We start from the raw sequence: 8,299 nt of genomic DNA, 5'->3' as shown, positions 1-8,299 counted from the left end.
CGTAAAAACGGACGACCCAAAATAATAGGAAACTCTCTCGTCGGCCTCCATATCTAAAACAACAAAATTCGTGGGAAAAACTAAATTATCTACCTTCACGAGCAAATTCTCCACAACACCCCTCGGATACTTAACGGAACGATCGGCTAAAGAAAACGTCATACGAGTAGGGGTGAGCTCTCCGAGGCCCAACTTTTCATACAAAGAATATGGCATGAGGTTTATGCAAGCTCCAAGATCGGCCAATGCTTGACACGTCATATCACTTCCGAAAAGACATGGGATGGTAAACACACCGGGGTCGGGTAATTTTTCTGGTACTTTATTAAGAACTACTGCAGAACACTCTCCATTCAGCGGTACAGTCGATAGCTCCTCCAATTTATCCTTTCTTTTAAGAATATCTTTCAAAAACTTGGCATACTTAGGCATATGTTGAAGAACTTCGACGAAAGGGAGGTTGACATTTAATTGGCTAAAAATATTAAGAAAATGCCCGTAATCCTTCGTATACTGTTCATGCTTTTGACGAGCGGGATACGGGACATAAGCAGGGTTAATGATGTGTGGTGGTGGCCGGACTCCAACCGGCTTCTTTTCAACTAGTGGCTCAATAATTGGTGTTTTAACTTGTGACTTACCTGGATCCTCTACCTCTATCTCCTCATCTACCAATTCATCGTCCCCATCTTTCTCAATTTCTTTACTAACTACCTCCGGACCAAAAACCCTACCACTACGAGTGGAGATGGCTTTCAATTGAGCAACCGGATTAGTTTGAGGAATACCCGAAAACTGACTTGGGGGGCCTTTCTTCTAAACGATGAGCAATGTCACCAACAGTCCTTTGAATATCGAGAATAGAAGATTGTTGGTTTTTGAAAAGTAAGTCATGCTCGGCGAACTTTTTCTGTGTTGCTTGGTCTCTCTCCAAGATTAGCTTCATCACCTCTTCCAAATGCCCAATCCCACCGTTCGAGCATAAGAATTTGACCTTGTGCTGGAGCATAAGAATTTCCCAATCTGACCTTGTGCTGGAGCATAAGAATTTTGAAATCTGGGTGGTGCGCCTGACGGACGCCAGTTGGAATTATTCTTATTCGGGTTCTTGTAGGTGTTCCAACTCTGATTATTGTTGTTGTAATTATTGGGAAACCTATTCTAACCAACAAAAAAATCGACTTGTTGATTCATCACCGGGCACTCCAAAGTACCATGTCCACCTTTACAAAACTCACACCTGTCCACATTGGCCTTCAGCTCCTTCACCTCTCAAGTTAGTGATTCCAAAGCAGCTGCCACACTAGTATCCAGATTAACCTGGTGTACACCACGAGCGGATGAGGATGTACTGCTAACGAGATTGAAATTCCCGCGATGTGGCACTTTGGCAAGGTCCGATTGAGCGAAGCTCTCAAACATCTCGTTTCACTCGGTGACGTTCTTCCTAGCCAGTAGACTTCCTCCTGCGGCCGTGTAGAACCGAACTTGGGCTTCGTAGTTCAGCCCGTTGTAAAATTTCTCCATGAGAACCCATGGTGTGAGACCATTCTGTGAGCATCGAGACAGCAAGTTCTGAAAACGCTCCCAAGCATGACAATATTGCTCATCCGGCTCCATGTGAAACGAGTGAATCTGATCGCGAAGAACAGCCACTTTAGCCGGTGGGAAGTATCTCTTGATAAATGCAGAACGTAGTGCTTCCCAAGTGGTGAACGTGCCAGGTGGCTGCGTATCAAGCCAAGTAGCTGCTTTACCTGTAAGTGAAAAAGGAAAAAGATGTAAGAAAATTGCATCTTCAGTAGCACCTTGCAATTTAAAAGTTTTCAAAACGCTGTAAAGTCGGTTAATATGAGCCGGCGCATCCTCTTCATCGTTCCCATGAAACTGATTAGTTTGAACGATGTTGTTCATGACGTATGACGGAATCTGCCACGAGTTGGGGTTGTCGATCTCGGGAACTACGATGGATGATTGGTTTCCGGTTAAGCCATCGAAGGCTTGAGCAGCAATTGTCCTATTGTCGGCCATTGGATCTTGACTTCTAGGACTTTCGGGTGGTGAACTGGGTGGTGAAGAATTTGGTGTAGATGCGGGTTCTGACGGTTGTTCTTCTACTGACAAACTAGCCTCGGTCTTCAACGGAGAAGATCCAAGATTATCCAGCGGTGATCCTTGCGAACGAAGATGTGGCATAAACCTGAAAAACGCAAAAGACGAAGTGAGTAGACTCGAATACTAAAAAAAAATAAACTAAAGTAAACTAAAACTTAAATTAGACTCCTACGACTCAAACAAAAATAAAACAAATAGCACTTATGTAGCAATTAAGTCCAATTAACGCAAATAACGCAATTGCCAAGAGTCCCCGGCAACGGCTTCAAAAACTTGATGTGCTCAAAACAGTCAATTGAATATTAACTAAATTAAACAAGTAATAAAAACTAGACCTAAGACTCAACTAAACAGAACACGGCAAGTGAACCGATCGATTGTATTAAAGCTAAGTAAGAGTGGAATATCGAACCCACAGGACTCTATAAATTACGTAAATTAACTAATTAGACTCGACTTACGACACGACTATTTATTATTAATGTTTTAAGGGGGTTTTTTAAACTAATATTAAACTAAGAAATAAATAAGCAAGCAAACGAGAAATAAGCAACTAAACACAAGATCGAAACCAATAAGAGAAGGAATCTACCTAGGTAAGAATCCCATGCATCAACAATCATCAAGCAATGGACAAATAACATGATTATGGAAACTGATTTCTAAACGTATTCATCTAACAAACCCTAAGGACCTTTGACTGAATCAAATGAAATCCCAAAGAACAATTATTAGATTATTAAGCAATCAGTATTATTGATTTCCGCAAAGTCATCAATTAGGGTTAATTAATAGTATCTAAAGCAAGCAATCTTAAGAAACACTAAACCCTAGATAACTTGATAAGCTAACATGACATCATGAACATGGATCAACACAATAAGCAAGAATATTGTCACTAACTATCTTAGCATGCAATTGACCAAGACACATGAACAACTCCTCACCTTACAGCTATTGGAATTTAGCAAAGCATTTAAAACCCTAACCAACAATTAACAAGCTTCTATGATCTAATAGGCCTATTCAACCATAATAATCAAAACACCAAGTAATGACTAAACATAAACCCTAAATCTAAATAACACGATCAAAAGATAAAACATCTATGTGAAGTAATAGTTAATAATCAATCAAGATAATAAATACTTATACGCATCATGAAAACAAAACCAAGTCTTTACTATTAAATAACGAAATCCATAATCAAACAATAGTCCAAAGCAAGAATCAAGTCTCAAACATGTTCATCAAACCTAGGTAGACATGAAGTCTAGCCTAGAATCATTATTAAAAACAATCCTAAACAAGTATTAAAAACAAAGAGGAAAGACATGACAAATAATGAACAAGGAATGAAAGTTAGAGCGATAAAACCCTTTGCGATTGATCCTTGAACACCCGGATGAAAGAACTCTTGATCCTCCTTGGTTCCTAACTTCAAATCACCTTCAAACCCTTAATAATTCTCTCAAAATCGGCTGTCCAAAGTTGTAGCATCGGATTGATATGCAATAGTATATATATAAACGAACTGGGCTTGGGCATGCGAAGATAGCAGACCAGGAGGCCTAGGCGCCCCGCGACCCTTGGCTCCGCGCGGCGCGGCACCCTTTTTTTGCTGACCAGAAGGCCTAGGCGCTCCGCGGCCCTTTGCCTTCGCGGGGCGCGGCGCCCTCAAAAGGTTGATTTCAGATTTTTCTTTTTTATTTATTTATTTGTTGCTAAATCTTGTTAATTATCTCCCTTGAATCCCAAGCAACACTTAGAACCTTTTAGACCTTCTTTTCCTTGACTTTCAAATCACCATCTATATGCAAATAAATCAAAACTCGTAAGTGAATTAATCATGTAATCAATGACGAGCAAAACGAGCATAAACTTCTCATAAAATGATAGAATGAATTAAGTTTAACGTGAAAGACACCAAAAGATTTAAAACATGAAAAGCATACAATACTTGACTCAAAACTTAAATAAATAAAAGATAAACGAAACTCGAACTAAAATGAACTCAAAACATTAAATATACAAAACTTTACAGGGGATCCAAGATGTATAAATTGACGTATATCAGGTGTGCAGACGGGCTGTTAGGGTTTAATATCAAATTATCATCATTGACGACCATATCTTCGTTTTTTATCAAAGGAGGCGATTTGCAGAGCTTGGAGGTAGTGATTCCATTTTTCCAGAACGTACCAAGACCATATACATGATACATATCATCATTATTGACAATTTGATGATGTCGAGGCTCAGGTAATTATCTCCTAGAATCTCACCCGGGAATGTATAGTTTGTAACTCTTTCAGTTTTCTCATGTGACTAAGAACACTTATGTATAATTGTTTATGGTTGATATATGATTATTGATGTTTGGTATTTCTGTGTGTTCAATTGGTTTAGGTTTACGTTGATTTGAACGATTCGTTACCAGTTGCTATAATAATGGATCATATGATTATTTGATTAGATTGAATACGATAAACATATGATTGCCCTTAACTGAGTCACAATGGCATGGACTGTTTGATAACCAGTGCCGTGTGTAAAACGATTGTTGATGTCTAAGGTTTTGTCTGATTGATCAGTCTGTAGTTAACCTTTAATAATTAATCTGTTAGGTTGCATGAGATTACTGTTAGTTACTTACTTGACGTCCCGGGTGTGATTTGTTTTTGTTAATTGATTGAAACTTGTTTACTCGTTTGTCTGTTTAATTCTAAATTCAAACCATTGCTTGTGTGATCAGCACTAAAATCTGTTACTTCATAATATTAAAATTGTTTACACGAGTTGCATTGACCACATACTCCTGGTGGATACGATACCTTATTTGATTACCCTATCTGCTTAGGTTATTTAGGTTTTTGCATGACTTGAACGACGGTCATCATTTGTGTACATTCAACACACAATGTTGGTGAGTTAAACACATTTACATTAACGATTTTATAATCCTCTATGTTGTTTGAAGTTAACCATTATTCTTCGTATCCAGTAGACTAAAGTATGTAATTATGTTTTTCGGGAGATGTTTATAATTTTCATATTTTTACAATTACATTATGAACATCCAATAGAAATAAGTCACAATTATGACTAAACAAAATACTCTCGGTTGTCCTATTTTTCTAATTGTTAAGTTTTGTGTATTAAAATCTTTCGTTAAATCAACAAAATTAGACAGAAAGATATATACGGTTTTTTTGTCAACTTTTATGTTGTTTCTCATTTTCATATAATAACCTTATTATATTATATTATATTATATTATAGATGTCTTCAAAATCAAATAACCGTAATTTGTTCAATCAACATCTTCCAATAAGAGGAGTAGTTCAAACAGTTAGTCATTTTAAAATTCTTTATATACCCTTCAAATGTTATATAATAATGCTTTTTTTTATAAAAGTGCAGGGTCAACGCATTTCAAACGGTAACAATTTCTTTGTAACGCTTTATTACAGTAACGTATATTTAAATTTATTTGTGATGTTATTAGCTTCAAGTTAAATCTTACATCAAATTATACAATATACTATAAACGTGAACAAGTATTTCTACCCTACGCGTTGCGGCTGAGTGAGTTAAATGTGTTAAATGTTCGAAAGCTATCACGTTTTGAGACGAACACGCGGCGAGAAGTTGGATGATATCGGTTCGATTCATTATGATAAAAGCTTTGTGACAAAAGTTTCATTACCAAAGTTGATGGGCCAAAAAGTAAATATATAAAACTAAAGTGGAGGGGTCAAAAAAATAAAAGTGTAAAAACCTTCATGCCAAAAGTCTAATAAACCAAAGTTTGTAATAAAAGTTGAGATATTAAAAAGGTAATTATTTGAAATTATTGTGATAAATTTATAAGAAAAAAAACTTTAGTGCTTACCTTTTAAATGCATATATAATACTTGTGCAATGGTTACTTGTACATTATGTTGAAGATTTGAACATTGACGAATAGTATATGTATGAGTGTAGGAAATATGGTTTTTAATATATATATATATATATAATCAAATAACAATTGATTTTTTATGTACTATCAATTATACAAAATGTAACATACAAAATTAGTCAAAAATACGTAGACTAACATAATGGAATATGTTGTACTATCCTTTTAAATGTTGATTGACAACATATTTTTAATACATTTTAACACTTAATGCTGAAATTCAACTTTGTTGTTTTTGTTAGCTTGTAATAGATAAAAGTGTAACATAGGATGTAATAATGTCACCAACCTAAATCCAATTAAATTATTATGTTTATTTTAAGTGTGATGAATACTAATTATTAAAATTTTAAAGTATATTGTTTAGATATTCCTATTGAAGTTATGAATTTTTAGATATATAATATTTTCTACAAATATTAACGGCTTATTAATTTACTTTCCTTAATAAAATCGACTAACATTTTTTGGGTTCATTATTAATACTTAGTCAATTTGCCTAAATCCAATTACATTATAATTAACGTGTACGTATTTTTCGACATGATGCTTCGTAAGGACGACCGACATGATAAGTTTCAGTTATCTTGTTGACAATAATTTCTTATGTTAAGTCATTAAGTTCTATATTATGTGTTTGCGGTATTTATTACAACATTTATTTGTGAAATATATATGTTTTTATAGGTTTTTCATGTTTCTATGATTTTACATTAAATTCATTTGTGTATTTAAGTTACGTAAGTGAGAAATATCATGTTGCCGCCTCTAAAAATATACTACAAATTATTTTGTCATTTAAAATTATATTTTTTTGTTAGACGATTTATATATTTCTATATGTGTCGTACACATATCAATAACCTAGTTAAATCTAAAGGAAAACTAAAAATTGGTAAATTTACATCGAGCCATCTTTCAACAAAAATCCAAATGCTCTATACCTTGTTACAATCAACAAACATCAATTCCTTTAGCCACTAAATTAGACCGAGTTGGGATACGATTATCCAAAACCCACCACCCACAAATATTAATCTTCCTAGGTGGACAAGAGAACCAAATAGTTTTCCTCAAACCGTTTTAAAGTGTGTGATTATTTATATGTTCTGGACCCCGACCACAAATTCCTTCATCCCTGTAACTTATAGTGATCGATAATCACCCCAAAAGAGATTTATCAATCAGTAAAAATCTCATTGGATGACTATTTTACGGATCAAACACTTTAGTTAAAACGGAAGACCAGAAATTGAAAGCAGGAATATCTGTTGCAATCTCCGCATATAGAAGATTCCCAGTTAATATTGTTTGTGTGAGCTGACAAATGTCCCTAACTTACATTGAATCAAATCTCTTTTCTCAAATACGCAGTATCAACCTTAATGCTTAGATTTTCTTCATTATCACTATGTTAAATGTTAATGATTGCAGCATATTATATATTATATGACTTGCTTTACTAGTGCATGTCAAGACGGCATAAAATGTATTTAAATCATTTTGATGCTAATTTTTGTGTTGTCATATGACCTTCCTTTTACGTTAGTTAATTTCTCTAGTTACTCCTTTGTAGCTAAGCATCAAAACAAACCGAGCAAAAGCAAACAAATCATATTCGTGTTTGTTCATTTAACTTTAAGTTAACCAAACAAACAATCGAAGACAAACAATTAAACAAACATTTTTTTCTTGTTCATGTTGGTTTATGTTCATTCGTTAATAATATAAACAAATATATGGTTCATGGAAGTAAAAGTAAGGACCATAACTGAGCACAAAGGAGCTAATATAATTAAGCTAAAACGTAGTTAAAAGTAATTATATGAAAAACAATGTATTGGGTCTAAAAGGTTATAAAACTAGATTAAGCGTATTAGAACAAAAAAATTAAATGAATATATTAATGAAAGTAAACTAACGGGCCTAAATAAATGAATACTAACAAACGTAAATGGACAAAAATGAACGAATTTAAATTAACGAACATAAACGAGTGTACACAAACATATAAGAATTATTCTAACTTAATGAACAACTTATTGTGTTCATGAATAATTCTAACTTAATAAACGAACATAAATGAATTTCCCACTAAGCAGTTCACGAATTAATAAATAAACTTTTGAATTTTGATCCTATTTGTAGCACTCATTACTTTTGTAGGACGTTTTGAGCCTACAAGTTTGCTATTTTACTTTTATAGACGATCATATCTAA

The sequence above is a fragment of the Bidens hawaiensis genome, unplaced genomic scaffold (assembly GCF_021521415.1).
Source record: "Bidens hawaiensis isolate Kalapana, Puna unplaced genomic scaffold, B.hawaiensis_p1.1 tig00007310_1, whole genome shotgun sequence".
NCBI lineage: Eukaryota > Viridiplantae > Streptophyta > Magnoliopsida > Asterales > Asteraceae > Bidens > Bidens hawaiensis.
The sequence above is the reverse complement of the archived record's forward strand: the minus strand, read 5'-3'. Positions refer to the sequence as shown.